Genomic DNA, 17,209 nt, shown 5'->3' with positions numbered 1-17,209 from the left:
TCTGAACGCCCCCATTAGAAGAAAGATATGGAAGCTTTGGAGAGATTGTTGAGGAGTTTTACCAGAATGCTGCCTGGATTTGAAGGTTTCAACTACACTGCAACCTGTACTAGATATTCTTGCATTGTTTTCTCTGCAACCTCCTCTGAGGTGGAGGGGAGACTTGATAGAAGTTACTCTGTCAGATTGATACTGCACATGATTCATATTGCATTTACTTGTAAGTCAGGAGCATAATATCTTGTGTTAAAAGTATAAGTTGCATTATAAGTTGCGGAGTGGCGGCACGGCTCTGGCTGCAGCGGCTTACCGGCGGTCCCGTTGTCTTTGTGTTTTTTATGTTGTTTATTTTTGTTTGGTTAGTCTAGTTTTTTGGTTTTAGCTTGTGTTTTTGGGGGGGGGGGGTTGAAACGGGGTTTGCAGTCTCTCCCTGCGGGGGAATACGACCTTTTTGTCGTATTCCCCTTCTCTGCCTCCGTCTGTGCTGAGGCCTAATGGAGCTGACGACCTCGAGGCTCCGGAGGCAGAGCACCGTCAGGACTCGCCCTGAGCTCGCTCCCGTGAGGGTGGTCCGGCTCAGGGCTGGAAGAGGTTGGGACGCTCCCGTGAGGGCGGCCAGCCCGAGGGTGGAACGAGGCTCCCGTCGGAGCGGCCGAGCTCGGGAAGGTGCGGCGCTGGCAGCCCGAGGGAGGTTCGGCGCCCAAGTCGGGGCAGCCCAGCCCGGGGGAGAAGCGACGCCCAAGTCGGGGCAGCCCGGTCCGGGGGGAGAAGCGACGCCCAAGTCGGGGCGGCCCGGTCCGGGGGAGGTTCGGCGCCCAATTCGGGGTGGCCCAGCCCGAGGCTGAAGACGGCACAGTACTCACGTGAGGGTGGCTGGGACGGTGTTCTGGCGGCGGTGGCCTGAGTCCGGGGTTCGGCCGCGGGCCAGCGGCTGCTTCTGCAGGACTGGTGGGCGGCAGCTTTAACCACCCCAGGCCGCGGTGTTTGAGCCGCGGGACTGTTCTTAACATCGCCCGGGGGGGGGTATCGCCCCAGCGCAGAGGGAGAAGAGGAGGGAAGAGACTGCGACCTAAGACTTTTGCCTCCATCACAGTGAGGAGATGCTGGGTGGACTCACTGTGGTGGATGTTAATATGTGTTTATTGTTGTTTTATTGTATGGTATTATATGTATGACTGCTGCAATTTCGTTCAGACTTCGGTCTGAATGACAATAAAAGGCTATCTATCTATCTATCTATCTATCTATCTATCTATCTATCTATCTATCTATCTATCTATCTATCTATCTATATCGTTCAACTTACAACCATATCTGGTTAATAAATACAATTTCCTATTTTATATCAAATGTTTAATCATCCAATTGAACAAAATGATCAATATTTAGCTTCCTCTTTGCTAACCAAACTTGTGTTTTATTACTGTTACAGTGGTGATCTATCACCTCACTATTATTATTAGTGTAAGTATCTTGCCGCAGAGAAGAGGCACAAACAATGTTTTTCATGCAGCCACTGGCAAACATGCAAGATGGAATGTGCTGGGAAAAATGTATGATCATATTTGAAAAAGTTTGGATGGAGCGTATAATTAACTTCATCCAACTCTTCAACTTTTCTATGCTTTTATTTGGAATTGAAAACATGTCAGTATTTTGATGTACAATTCTCTGGAGCTGTATGTATTTCTCTGTTTGTAGGAATATGTCATATACACATCCTGTTATCTAGACAGAACAGCAACCTTTCTCAACTCTGTAGCAGTTCAAGAATAGTTATTTTTGGTTTCTCTTCCACTGTAATGATGTTTATTATGCCTGTGGATACGTTTCATTACCTTATTATTTATAAGACAGACATTCTACTAATTAATCAAATCGGGAATAGAATATTCAAATTTGGGAATTACATAATAGTTTGGGATATTAATTGGGATCAATTTATTAATCATAGGGTCATTAATGGTTCATTCTTTCAGAGCTATACATTTTGAAATCATTTTTAATTGACAGATTTGATTTGTCCTAGCTTGGAACAAATGGGATGCTGGAGTTTTGCATCCTTTGTTCACCATCTCTTCCTTGCTCTGCCGGTCCGTGTGCTGGAGGCTATGAGTTCTTTTCAGTGTTCTTACCAATTTTCCTTGTAGCTTGCTGTGAGAAAGATAGTGCTTCCTAAGTTCACAACATCTAAAAACACCTGAAGTTATTTTGCAGGTTTAATTATGGAAATTATTAAATTATTTCTGCATGGCAGTAGGATGAGTGAACAGATAACCTGCAGACATAAGGAACTGCTGATGTTAGAATCTTGAACAAGCCAGAATTGAAGGACGTTATTTTAGGAAGGAGGTGAGGAGAAATCTCTTTAATCAGAGGATAGTGAGTCTGTGGAATTCTTTGCCACAGAAGGCTGTGGAGGCCAAGTCCGTGGATATTTTTAAGGTAGAGAAAGATAGATTCTTGATTAGTACAGTTGTCAGTTATGGGGAGAAGGCAGGAGAATGTGGTTAGGAGGGAGTGATAGATCAGCCATGATTGAATGGCGGAGTAGACTTGATAGGCCGAATGGCCTAATTCTACGACTATTCCGTATGACCTTATGACAATGTGCCAGAGTAATTCAACTGGTAGGGCAGTATCTATGGAGGGAATGGATAGGTGATCTTTTGGGTCTTTCAGACTCTGAACTAAAACAATAGTCTTGAGGCAGTCGTATATATTGGCAGAGATTCTTAGAAATTACATTATGGAACCGACCGGCTATTTTAAATTTGGTCACGTTTATTGAGGCATAGATTCAAGGAGTCATATACCATGGACACAGACCCTTTGACCCAAGTTATTCATGTCGACCATGCCTTTCTGCGCTAATTGCATTTGGTTGCATTTGGTTGCATATCCTTCTAAGCCAAGGGTTGGCAACCTACGGCACACGGGACAAATGCGGCCCATAACCCAAAATCAACCGGCCCGCAGGCGGTTTTTTTTTCCATGATCGTCCATGATGCGGACTTCCTTCATCTCCGGTACCTCCCGTGACGGAGGCTGCGGCGCCCAGGCACGGTGATGCAGAAGCAAGGAGGCCTACACTGGCAGCCGCAATGCCGGATCCCCCGAGCACGGCCGAGTGCTGAGTTCTGGTTGTACCGCATCCTGCGCTAAGCCGCCGGCACAGCCACGCACCTTCTATGTCTGGGCTTTACTGTCGGGATCAGGGTTGTCAACAAGCCCTGGACGAGTGAGTATGAATATTTGTGCCACCGCCTTCAGGACAGAGCCAAGGCAATGGCCCGTATGTACGCCATGTTCGTGAGCACCCGTAAATAGGGGCCAGTGCTCCGGGTGGCGTCCTTGAATAGGCGGGATCTATATGAACACGTAATTTGATGCCTGCCATCCGGGGCGGGATGGGTGCGGGATCTATGTGTACACGTGATAGATGTGGCCCACCATCCGCTCACAGACATGTGTCCTGGCCTCTATGCAGGACAAGGTTGCCGACCCCTGTTCTAAGCCCTTCCTATTCATGTATCTGTCTAAATGTGTTCTGAAAGTTGTGATTGTACTCGCATCCACCACTCCCTCTGGCTGCTCCTATAACGTTTTACCAAGGGCAGTAGGGAAAGAGAGTGTGCCCATGGTGGTGTGAGTCCCTGATGATGTTGGCTGCAATTTTGAGGTATAATTCACGTGACAATGAAGTACCAATGAACCGTTCAATTTTATAATAGTAATAAATCATTTAATTTTAAGGGATTTTCTGGCAACAATGATCTTAACATGATTGCATCACAAGTTTGGAACTCAATCAATGCCTTCCCCTTAAACAAAGACATGAAGCCACAGCTGGCTAAGTAGTCAGACAAAGTAAAGTAAAAATTAAAATAACAGATAGCAGACATATAAGTGGGTAGCAACCGATTTTCGTCAAAGGTGCACACTGTCGGGTAACAGAGGCTCTCTGTGAAGGATGAAATGAGCATGGCGAACTGAGGAAGTGAACGAGAGTCTTAAATGAAATAAAAAGTAAACCAATGCTGTGAAAGTTAATGAATGTCCAGGAGAAAGACCCGGCCTGCATACGAGGGGTTTCTGCACCAAGTTCTGGTGCCAGATTTGCCACTTGGTGGCTGCCTTCTGCGTGGAAGCCCTGCTTAGGAAGCATGTGTAGGAAGGAACTACAGTTGCTGGTTTACATCAATGATAGACAAAATGCTGGAGTTAACTCAGCAGGACAGGTAGTGTGTTTAAGAAGGAATTGCAGATGCTGGAAAATCGAAGGTACACAAAAAAGCTGGAGAAACTCAGCGGGTGTAGCAGCATCTATGGAGCGAAGTAAATAGGCAACATTTCGGGCCGAAACCCTTCTTAAGACAGGCAGCATCTCTGGTTTGAAGGAATGGGTGACGTTTCGGGTCTGAAGAAGGGTCTCGACTCGAAATATCACTCATTACTTCTAGATCTATCTTTCTCTCTCAACCCCATTCCGATTCTCCTGCCTTCTCCCCATAACCCCTGACATCCGTCCTAATCAAGAATCTATGATTCCGCACCTTAAAAACATTCATTGACTTCTGTGTCACCTTCTGTGGCAATGAATTCCACATTTTCACCACCTTCTGTTCCCAATTAATCAAATAACTAAATAAACACTAGAAACAAGGAACCGCAGACTGATAACAAAAGAAGAGACAGAGTGCTTGAGTAACTCAGCAGATCAGGCAGCAACTCAAGTGAAACGTAATTCTTACTTGCAGCAGCACAGCAAATATGTGTGTGTTTGTGGCGGGGAGAGAGGGGAGGCAAGACAAAGCCTGGTAAACACTACCCTGTGCTCAGAAATTATTTAGTGCCTAAGAACTACTGTACGTGAAAGGGCACAAAGTGCTGGATTAACTGTTCAAGAAGGAACTGCAGATGCTGGAAAATCGAAGGTACACAAAAAAGCTGGAGAAACTCAGTGGGTGCAGCAGCATCTATGGAGCGAAGGAAATAGGCAACGTTTAGGGCGGAAACCCTTCTTCAGTCTGAAGAAGGGTTTCGGGCGGAAACGTTGCCTATTTCCTTCGCTCCAAAGATGCTGCTGCACCCGCTGAGTTTCTCCAGCTTTTTTGTGTACCTGCTGGATTAACTAATTGGATCAGGTGACATCCCTGAAGCACGTTCTGGGTCGGGACTACTTTCCGAGTTGGGGGTTGGGGGGGGGGGGTGGGGGGGGGGGGGATTTGGGAGGGATGGTGGTCAAAGCGTGGGGGGGGGGTGATGTTGGGGGGATGGGTTGGGGATATGGTCAGAACAAAGAGAGATAAGAGCAGAGGTCAGAACGAGCGTGGCAGGTAGTGTCCTCTCATGTGGACACAGGTCATGTTGGGGGGGGTGGGTTGTTGATAGGCATATGGTCAGAACAAAGGCCAGAGATAAGAGCAGAAGGGGGGAGACAGAACGATATAACAGTTTCAAATTTTGGTGAAAGGCGGCAGAAGACTTTGTGTCCTCGAAAATCATGTAAACCGTTGAAAGACCCCCGTGCAGTTCCTACTAAAAATCTACTGCCCCCCAGGGTTTTATGATTGTGTTGGGCTTATTATTTTATATAAAGTTTTCACGAGTCTGTGCTCTATCCAGCTAACTCATGTGAACGTTCTATATACATTAAGGTAGTTCCTTCCATTTGCAAAAGAGAAAATAAGATTTACTTGTAAATTGAATGTTTTGATATTGTGAATTATTTGTGAATATTATTTGGACACTTGGGCTATTTATAGAAATATGGGCAACTTAATTATAGCTACTAGGTCATCCAAGTTAAAAATATTTGTTTCAGAATAATCTATGAAACTGCCACAACAAAGTTGATTGTCCAACATTAGTATAGAAAATATGGGAACCTTCACCGATGTAAGAGGTTTTTTTATTACTTCCAGAGAATCAGGTAAATTACACTGGGGATGCTTTATCTGATGGGATAAATTGCAGATTGATCTCAAAATGTTGTAACATTGCTATATAAGAGGTTTGTTCCAGAGTCATAACACTGGGGATTGTTCTTGAATCTGATGATATGTGCTTTCAAGCTTTTGGATCATCTGCCCAATGGGAGAAGGGAGGGGAGAGAGTGTCCGAGGTTTGAGTCGTCTTTGAATCCATTGGCTGTTTTCCTAAGGCAGCATGAAGTGTGGATGCAATCGATGGCCTGGGCTGCGTTCTTCAGGGGTTTTGCAATTTCTTGGTGTCTTGATCACCACAGTTGCCGTACCAAACTGCTGCATCCCAATCGGATACGCTCTATGATCCATCTGCAGAAATTGATAAGATTGGAAACGTTCCAAATTTCCTTAGCCTTCTGAGAAACAAGGCATTGGTGTGTTTTCTTGGCTGTGGTGTCAATATGCAGGACCAGATCAAATTGTGGGGGATGTTTAATTATCTGGCTGTTGTTAATTATCTACTCAATTGTCACAATGCACTGCTATGCATGTCAGTAATTAACTATTGCCAGCACATTAACCTCTCATCAATTGATACTGCCAACTGCCCTGCAATTATTAGCCACTACTCAGTAGTTGATAAATACCTGTTAAATACATGCAGCACAACAGTTAGAATCGATAAATCAATAATTGTGCTAATCGTTCAGAAATCATAGTCACACAGCACAGAAACAGACCTTTAGATCAACTCATCCATCCTGACTAAGATCCATTTCCATTTTCCTGTGTTTCGTGCATATCCCTCCAACTATTAGGTCCAAATGTCTTTTAAATGCCTTTATTGTACCTGCCTCAACTCCTTTGGCAGCTCGTTTCATCATCTTCTGTGTGAAAAGGTTACCCCTCGGGTTCCTATTAAATCTTTCTCCTTTCTCCTTAAACCTTCGTGTTCTTTTTTGGATTGGATTCAATTTAACTCATAAGAGACAACAAAATGGATTTTCCTTACAGTCAAGTAACATAAAATAAATAATAAATAAAACATATTTAAAAAAAAAGCACAAAGACAGAAGTCCACGACACAACATAACCCCACAGTGGCACCAAAGTTGAGGAAGGTACCATAGTCCAGCCAGCCTCCCCGCCGATCTTCCCAGATGTTCCCACCCGTGGTCGGGGCCTCCCGAGCACCCGCTGTCGCCGCCACAGGTGGCCCAATGCTCAGGCCCTCACGCCGGGATGATGGAACACTGTTCTTGATTCCCTTACCTTGGGAAAATGACTTTGTGCAAACACTTTATCTCTTCTGTTCAGGATTTTAAAAAGCTCTATAAGATCACCTTTTAATGGACCTACATTATGTTGGGTATATACCAAAGTATATACCAAAGTATATCACTGACATGCTTCCACTATATAATCCTTCTAGACCGCTAAGATCTTCTGAAACCAATCTGTTAGTGATTCCCAGAGTAAATACAAAACATGGGAAAGCAGGATTTAGTTACTATGCAACAAATAGCTGGAATAAACTTCCTGAAGATTTAAGACTTGCCTCAACTTTGACCACTTTTAAAACAAGAATGAAAACTTTTATGTTTACTTTAGCTTTCAGCTAAATCTTAACTACATTGCACTTTTAACTTTTGCACTTTTTATAATGCATTTTTAATTTTGCTTTTCTTTTCTTTCAGTTCTATTTTATTTCATTTTATTATTTCATTTTATTGTATGACATGTTTTTATGTGAAGCACTTTGAGTCTGCCTCGTGTATGAAATGTGCCATATAAATAAAGTTGCCTTGCCTTGCCTTGGGGTTTTCAGAAAATGTCCCATGATGACGAGATGCCCCTGCACTGCAGTGTCTGAGCAAGATTACCCAAAGCTTCTCAGTTATTCCTCAATCATATTTTTTGTTGTTGATAGTGATCTCTCCATTTATCTTTTTCTTAATTCTGTGGCAAATCCAAGCCACAACTTTATAAACGAGTTTTAAGAAGCAATTATTAATTCTGATTTTAAACTGAAACATCAGTGTGATGTATAAAATAATTCAATCTGGTAATGACTGCATGTCAGCATTTTATATAAAAGGTTTATCTTTCAAAAACACAGAACAAACTGAAGTTAGAGATAAAAAAATAATTGTGAACCACTTTAGGGAGGGCAAGGTATTCAAAATAATCTAATGCAACGACAGTTAAATGGACTATAAAATGAATCATGGATTCATTTAATTCCAAAGCAGTTAAAAAATATTTTTGAGCCTGAGGATCAGGTCATGTGGAGATTTTCATAAGTGATTGCCGGACAGTATCACCCAGGATGTGAAGTTTGAGCAGTTTGTCACTGCAATCGAAGATTTGCTGCCTCAAAATCATCCCTGTATTTATTAATGTAATGGAGTTGAAGGATGCAGTCAATTTTCATATCTCAGTTTTTAGGTCTACAGTAGATTGAGGTTTAAATTTAGATTTATTATTGTCAAGTGAGAAGCTTTGTTTTGCATGCCATCCAATCACATCAGATAATACTACACATAAATATTATCAAGTCCAACTCACTTATGACAGGTAGGACGAGCAAAGGGTAAGAAAGGGCAGAGTGCAGAAAACAGTTCTCAGCATTGTAGCACATGTCTATTGTAGCACGAAGATAGCCACAAAAAGCTGGAGTATCTCAGGCAGCATCTCTGGAGAGAAGGAATGGGTGACGTTTCGGGTCATGACCCTTCTTCAGTTACTCCGTTTCAGTCTATCTTTTTGTGTCTATCTTCAGTTCAAACCAGCATCTGCAGTTCCTTCCTACACATTTTGTCTATTGTAGTACATCAGTTCCAGAAACAAAGTCCAATGTCTGCATTGGGGTCGAAGTAACAGATGGTGTTGGAACCTTAATTGCTATAAATTTGCATAAGGCAAATTTGTAATCTTGCTCTTCCTGAAATATGAACCATGAATAGTTGTTGAGTCTAAAGGTATTATTTTTTTCATGATGCCATGTTGTATCTATAATCCTTTATTGTTTTTTAATGTTTCATTGAAGTGACAATGAAACATGAAATCTACAGCATTGACTAGTTTGGCACACTGTAGCAAAAATGCTAGCTGTGTATGATGAGGGAAAAGAATGGCCTCGTAATGTTATAGCGCATTTTCATTTTCCTCAGAATTCCCAAGATGCTTTAAATGGATTTAAGTGCTTTTAAGTCTGATTTCCTCAGTAGCTTATCTCCATAACAACCATGACCGCAACCCATCAGAGATATTCCCCTTACCCACTCTCTCTGCAACTTAATATTACCTTTCATGGGAATCAATGAATTGTAATGCATGGAAGCACAACTATACAAACCAATGGACATCCTTCTGCATTACAATAGACATTGGGTATGGACCAAGTGCTGGGCATCTCATTACTCAGCACTCGATTCATAGCCCTCAATGACGAAAGGGCCTGTCCCATTTGGCAATTTTGTTCGGCGACTGCCGGCGTCATTGACTGCCGTATCAGGGTCGCCAAAAGATTTAAAACATTTCAAAATCCAGCGGCGACAAAAAAATGTTGAGATACTTGAGGAGACACCGCGCGTCAAGACCCGTGTCACGCCGCAACTTCTTCGGTGACCTGATACGCCAGTCAATGACGCCGACAGTCACCGAAAAAATCGCCAAGTGGGACAGGCCCTTAAGTGATTCAATTGTTCATCTGGACACTTCTTACATGATGTGAGTGATCCAACTTCACTGACTCTCTTAAAGAGTGAATTTAAGGCACTTACCATTCAGGCTCTGGATGAAGAAGATCACCTTCATATCCCTTCTGAATTTCTATCCCCTTACCCTAAATCGTTATACTCTTGGTTTTACTACCTCTGATGGAGAAATGTTTCTTGCAGTCAACCCAATCTATAATCCTCATGATTTTACATACTTCAATTATGTCCCCTCTTAACTTCCTTTGTTCCCAGGAGAAAAGATCTATCTTCTCCAGTCTCTTCTTACAACTGAACTGTTCCATCTCAGGCAACCTCCTCTGCATTTTCTCTGGTCCTGTCTCTTGGTGACCAGAACTGCATGCAGTACTTCAGCAATGTTTGATAAAGTTGGAGTGTAATCTCCCGATTTATCTATTCAGTGCCTCAATTAATATAATGATGGCCAGTATCCTGAATGCTCTCCTAACTATGTTATCTACCTCTGCTGCCAACTTCAAAGATCTATGGATTTAAGGTGCAAGGTATCTCCGTTCCTTAGTTTCCTTATTCACATATATTGCAAACAAAAATATTTAATTTATTATGTTAACTTTGTTTCTCTTTCCACAGGTGCTGCGTAATATGCTGTGTGTTTGTAGTGTATGTGCGCCACCATCTTTGTAAAAATGTTGCCCATCAGGATGCTTTTATATCTTTTATCTCTCATCTTTCCCTTTAGTTTTAGCCTCCCCTTCCCTGGGGAAATAAATTGGCTGTTTATTCTATCAATGTCTATAAGATCACCCCTCAGCCTCCTCCATCCTAGGATAAAAAAAAAGTCTAGCCTATTCACCCTCTCCTTATAACTCAGCCCCCCCCAGACCCAATAATATACTTATAAATAATTTCTGCTCCGTTTTCAATTAAATGACACTCCTTCCAATAACAGTGTGACCAGAATTCTCACAGTACTTCAAATATGCCTTAACAGCTTCATCGCATTCCAATTCTTGTACTCAGTACCTGACCAGTGAAGGTAAATGTGACAAATGCCTTATTCACATGTTTCATCTTTCATGGAACAATGTACTTTCCCCCTGAGGTCTCTCTCTTCTACAACCCTTCCCAGGGCCGTATCATTTATTGTGTATGTTTTGCCCTGGTTTGTCTTACCAAAATACAACAGCATGTCCTTGCCCTTTTATTAAACCATCTGACATTCATCGGCCCTTTGCCTCAATTGATCCAGATATCATAAAGTGATACTGCGTGGAAATAGGCCCTTCGGCCCAACTTGCCCAAACTGACCAACATGTCCCAGCTACACTAATCCCACTTGCCTGGATTTGGTCCATATCCCTCCAAACCTGTCCTATCCATTGTACCTGTTGGAACTGTTTCTTAAACATTGGGATAGACCCTGCCTCAACTACCTCCTCTGGCAGCTTGTTCAATACACCCACCATCCTTTGTGTGAAAAAGTCACCCTTCAGATTCCTATTAAATCTTTTCCCCCTCACTTTGAACCTATGTCCTCTGGTCCTTGATTCCCCTACTCTGGGCAAGAGACTCTGTGCATCAACCTGATCTATTCCTTTCATGATTTTATACATATCGATAAGATCTCAGTGTAAACTAGATTCTTTACTGTCCACTACACCATCACATTTAGTGCCATGTGTGGACGTACTAACTGCAATCTACAGTCTCTGTAGCTGCATTACAAAGGATAGCAGACAAATAATGTGTTTTCAAGTGAGCTTGTTGAGAGGTGAATGGGAAATACCATAGAACATATATTTCTGTTCATGCAGGAGTGCTGAAAGGCTCATGTGTAACAATTCATCCAAAAGTTGTGATCTCAATACAGCACTGAGGGTCAGCCTGTATTGTTCAACTCAAAACCTTGGAGTAGGTTGTATTTGATGGATGACTGAACCATATCTGACACAACATATGAACCTTGAAATGAATCCAACTGCTCTAATCCCCTGTGGAAAAAAACATGTACCATTTTATAATTATAAATATGTATTACAGAGGCACCTACCTCACCTCGATGTTGGCCAATTTGTTAAAGAAATGTATGTTTGGCGGCTAGTGCAAAATACATGCTCCTTCAGCCACTTGTCGCCTCCTGCACTCCCACTCCTGTGCAGTCAGTTCAGACAGATGTGCAAACATTGAGCATAATTGGCACCCGATGCTCTCAATATTCTCAAACTCTCCCGCATTAGTCATATGATTGTGTAAAGATCATTTTACAGATTTATAAATTGTGTTATTGACGGTAATGCAAAGGATTTTTAACATTGATACCTCACTGCAGATTCCTACATTTTTTTCATGTTGTAATTGCTTTTTCTCACATGGTTAGTTAAAAATGTGGCTGAATGTGCTCTTTATTTGCAGGATTCACAGTACACTTTTTTGATTTCCATGCTTTATCAGTTTAGTCCCACTGCCATGGGAACCATGTAATCCCGTGCTACCTGATTCATGGTCGGATAGTTGGCAACTAAACTGTCTCTCCCACCTGGTTTGCCAGGTGAGGAGGGGGCCCCAGCAGGACCAAAAACAAGACCTGTCAAAGGGCGGATGAGCTCCTCGCCAGCCAACGGCCATCCACTCTTCAGTAAAAGTTGCGATCACTGTCGTACATAGCATTGTAAGGTGCCGTGCCCGTTGATGTTTTCAACGATGATGATTATTATGTTTCCAGTAGTTAGCTTTAGATAGCATATATTAAAAAAAAAAGTAGTTATTGTATTGTGGATAAAGTACTGCATGACAACATTGGTCATGACTTTGTTGATATATGTGTAGAACAGGACTGCCAGCATTTATTTAATGTAAAAAATGGAGTCATAGATATTTTCATATGTATATTCAAAATGCCCTTAATCCTATGGACAGCATTGGAAGTCAAGTGGCAGAGCTCTCTCTTTCTGAGGTTACTGAGTTTTACATTGGGAAGTGACTTTTAGGTCCTGTGCTAATTTAGATCGATACAAGAACATCTATCCCATGTGTTGTGGGGGAAAAAGAAAACATTAAAATAACTCCCTTTTCTAAAGCATTACATTATACTTGTTTAAACCAGCATCTGCAGTTCTTTCCTACTTGTTTGCAGGTACTTCCAGCTGATTATATCATTTTAATTGTTTTAATGCTTTTTTATTGTTTCACCTTATTTACTCACTTGTAATAGAATTTTTTTTGGGACCACAAATGTTTAATTCTTTTCAGACAGCAGAGCTGGGGTGGGCCTTTGCAAATTATCAAAGCTGCAAGGGGGGTTTCAGGGAAGCTTGAATTAAAAGAAAATGTACGATTGTAAAAATCTGAGGTTGTCTTGCTTATAAAAAAAAAATAAAAAAAATAAATGATATAATGAATGTTACATTTTGGTAGAAATTAATATAAGTTCTTATTTATTTTATTTGCCTTTGAAGGAAATTAATGATGGTTAATTTCCATTAATGATATTATTCCATTTGTAATTTCTGCCTTTTCTTCTAGGTTCTGATATATGCCCTTGTTTGAAGGATGGTCACGATGTCCTGACTGATTTCTGCAGGTGCACGTTTACTGAAGCACAGACTTTTTCACTGGAATGTGTGTCGTCAGTCTTTAATTTCAGTCAACTGAAATTGTGTTTTATGCTTAAGGACATACCCATTTCCTAAATGTCCCATGTCAATGCTGCCCACAGTTTGTTCACTGCTGGATGAGAAGAATATCGTTCTGGTGGGGGCTCCTTGCGCAGGGATGACAACGGTAGGGATCTTTCTTGGTCAGATGACTGGCCTAACAGTGATAGATATTGATGATCTACTCAAAAGAACCTGGCACATGAGCGTGACTCAGAAGCTGCAGCAGATTGGTAATGAATTATTCTTACAAGAAGAAGGTGAAATTCCTCAGAGATTTTCAACAACGAGAAGCATTATTGCTCTTACTGGGTCTAATCCACTGCATCCCCAGAGTATGTACCACATGAAAAAGAATGGGATCGTGGTTTATCTCGATGTGCCTCTTGAAGAATTACTTGAAAGGTATGAAGGTATGAAGGTAGACCACACATTGTTGGGCTAAGGCCTGGTGTTCCAATATAAGAAATTCTTCAGAGCAGCCAACAATTTTACCATAAATGGTATGATATACGGGTTCTATGTCAGTACGGTGACAAAGTTCTTGATGGTTTGAAGAGGCATCAAGGCTCTGAGATATGTATTTCCACAAGAAGTGTAGCTAAAAAACCTGTATTAATGAAGGATCCCAACTCCTTCTCCGATGTCATTATTGAAGGCCTGGCTTTTGATGGTGATCTCTACGTCCCTGCAGACAACTTTCCTGTAATGGTTGCTGGGGGGTGGCAAAGGCTGGTTGAAACACCTTATACTGAACGGGCCCAGGTAATTTTGGAAAAGTGTGTGCACCCCATTGATGTGCCAGCTATGAACCTGCGAGAGATGGTGATGAGAGCATATGGACAGAACTTTGCATGCAGCAACATAGCACCAATCAGACATTTGTCTGGCAATCAGTTTATTCTTGAATTATTCCATGGGCCCACAGCATCCGTCAAAGATTTTGCTTTGCAGATGTTTCCACAACTATTTGCATATTGCATGTCTAGAACTTGCAATTACCTAATTCTAATGGCCACGTCTGGGGATACAGTGTGTGCTGTTCTGGATGGTATCGGCTGCCTCAGTGATAATGACAAACAAAGAATCTCAGTTCTCACATTTTTTTCCCGAAGATGGAATTAGTCAGATTCAGAAGGCACAGATGATTAGTTACAAAGATGAAAATGTGAAGACTGTAGGTGACAAGTCTAACTTTGATTTCTGCCAGTCAACCATAAAGCAAATATTCACAAATCCCAATTACATTGGCTTCCTGACAGTTGAATATGGGTCAGCTCTAAGCACTGCAAACTCAATAAACTGGGCTTGTCTGCTGCCACAGGTAATTTATCATGCCTCTGCCTATCTCGATCTTATCAAGCAAGGCGTAATTGCTTTTGGAGATCCAGTTGATGTTTGCATTCCCACAGGACATTTTGGCAACATAATGGCAGCGGTATTTGCAAAATGCATGGGGATTCCAATTTGAAAATTCATATGCGCTTCAAATCAAAATAATGCCCTGACTGATTTCATAAGAACAGGCAAATATGATTTGAGGCATAGAACTGCAACAGCTTCCGTGTCTCCTGGATTAGATATTCTCAGGTCCTCCAACGTCGAGAGATATTTACACCTTGTTGCACGTGGTGAAGGGCAGCTGGTGAGGGAGCTGATTTCCCAGTTGGATGAGAGCAACCACTTTCAGTTGCCAAATATTTTGCTGAAGAGAATTCAACGTAGCTTTCTGGCAGATTGGTGTTTGGAGGAGGAGTGCTTAGCTGCAATCTATTCTCTGCATAAGTCCACAGGATACGTTCTGGAACTGCACACAGCCGTGGCAAAAGTTGTAGCAAGACCGGAGCTGTCCAATTATTATTGCAGCAAGAGCTCATCCTTGCTAGTTCACAGCTGATGTGTTACAGGCTTTGAGGTTTAAGGAAATCAGTCAGCATCCAGCTGATCAGCTCCAGATGTTAAGTTCCCTAAACACCCTGCCTTCTGTTCACAAAGCCGTGATGGAGAGAATTCGCAAGATTCACATCCACAAAAAAGAAGTTTGTCCAGAAGAGCCAAGTATAATTATGGATACTATTGAAAATTTTATTCAGCAGCAAGTTATGAAAATTATTTAGATAATATGGTCCTTGATTTTCATTATGACACAAATTTCAAGAAGTATTAGTATGTTTTCTACTTGTATGGTAACATACGGCTTGTATATTTTCTGCTAGATTTGGAAGCAATGCATGCCCCACCATGGGATTACTAAAGGGCCTGGTCCACCAGCATGCGATTGCATGCGTCTAGCACGACCAAACGTGGTGACTTGAGGCGTACGGCCTCGTGGGGCCGGTCCCAATTCCAACCGCAGAGGCGTATAGAGTTGTGCGGGGCTGATCCCGACATCATACTCACCAATCAGCTGAGCAGGAGGCGGGCCGACTGAATTTGAACGTCGCACAGCGTCGGGCGGTGACGTGATCACGCAACGGCACGTCGGGCGGTGACGTCATCGTGCAACGCCACACGCTAGGCGTACGCCGTCAAGACACTGTGTACAAAGTCAAGACGCTGCGTACGCCCATCGAGACGTTGCGTACGGCCTCAATGCGGCTGCGGGCCGACAGGCCGTTGTCGCGCGGGATTTTCGGACAGTGCAAGATTTTTGGTGCCCCGGGCGATGTCAGGACCAGCCCCGAACAACTCCATACGCCTCCGCCGATCGAAGTGGGACCGGCCCTGCGAGGCTGTACGCCTCAAGCGACCATGTTTGCTCGCGCTAGGCGCGTGCTATCGCATGCTTGTGGGTCAGGCCCTTTAGGCCTTGAGCACAAACAAGTTGAATCTTGTTCGCTTATTAAACTGTTGTGATGTTTCAGCCTCTGTCATCTACTATATAAACTTATCTTTGCCATTCACAGATTATATAGGGTAAGTATTTCATCAACAAAGGAAACAGCATTGTATCTGGTCTGGGAAACAAAGCAGAGAAATTGGAGGGCTTCATAGGAGAGCACCTACCTAACATTGACCACAACACGATCCAAGACTAGGAAGTATTGAAGGTAAAATAATCAACGGTGGAAGAGCTAATTTTATAATAAATATTTAAGAATGGATCAAGCTCAGATTGTAAAAGTTCTATTGAAGCAATGAAGATACTCTTGGAAGAGAGTATTAATAGAAACATAGAAACATAGAAAATAGGTGCAAGAGTAGGCCATTCAGCCCTTCGAGCCAGCACCATCATTCAATATGATCATGGCTGATCATCCAGAATCAGTACCCCGTTCCTGCTTTCTCCCCGTATCCCTTGACCCCATTAGCCCCAAGATCTATACCCTACTCTCTCTTGAATACATCTACTGAATTGGCCTCCACTGCCATCTGTGGGAGAGAATTCCACAGACTCACAACTCTCTGGGTGAAAACCTTTTTCCTCATTTCAGTCCTAAATGGCCTACCCATTATTCTTAAACTGTGGCCCCTGGTTCTGGACTCCCCAAACATCGGGAACATTTTTCCTGCATCAAGCCTGTCCAAACCCTTAATAATGTTATATGTTTCTATAAGATTCCCTCTCATCCTTCTAAATTCAAGTAAATATAAGCCCAGTCGATTAATTCTTTAATCATATGTCAGTTGCGACATCCCGGGAATTAACAAGGTGAACCTACGCTGCGCTCCCTCAATAGCAAGAATGTCCTTCCTCAAACTAGGAGACCAAAATTACACACAATACTCCAGGTGCAGTCTCAGTAGGACCTTGTACAACTGCAGTGAGACCTCCTTGCTCCAATACTCAAATCCTCTCGCTGTGAAGGCCAACATACCATTTGCTTTCTTCACAGCCTGCTGTATCTGCATGCTTACTTTCAGTGACTGATGTACAAGGCCACCCAGGTCTCGTTGCATTCGTGTAGTGACTAGCCATATTCAC

General features: G+C 42.6%; 1 pseudogene; it reads left to right on the top strand.

The window, feature by feature from the left end:
* The window catches only part of LOC129707331 (threonine synthase-like 1), a 31,611-nt pseudogene extending 15,809 nt beyond the window's left edge, over window positions 1-15,802 (top strand).
* The last annotated feature ends 1,407 nt before the right edge of the window (window positions 15,803-17,209 follow it).

The sequence above is a fragment of the Leucoraja erinacea genome, chromosome 2 (genome assembly GCF_028641065.1).
Source record: "Leucoraja erinacea ecotype New England chromosome 2, Leri_hhj_1, whole genome shotgun sequence".
NCBI lineage: Eukaryota > Metazoa > Chordata > Chondrichthyes > Rajiformes > Rajidae > Leucoraja > Leucoraja erinaceus.
Note: the sequence above shows the minus strand (reverse complement) of the source record. Positions and strands in the feature narration are given on the sequence as shown.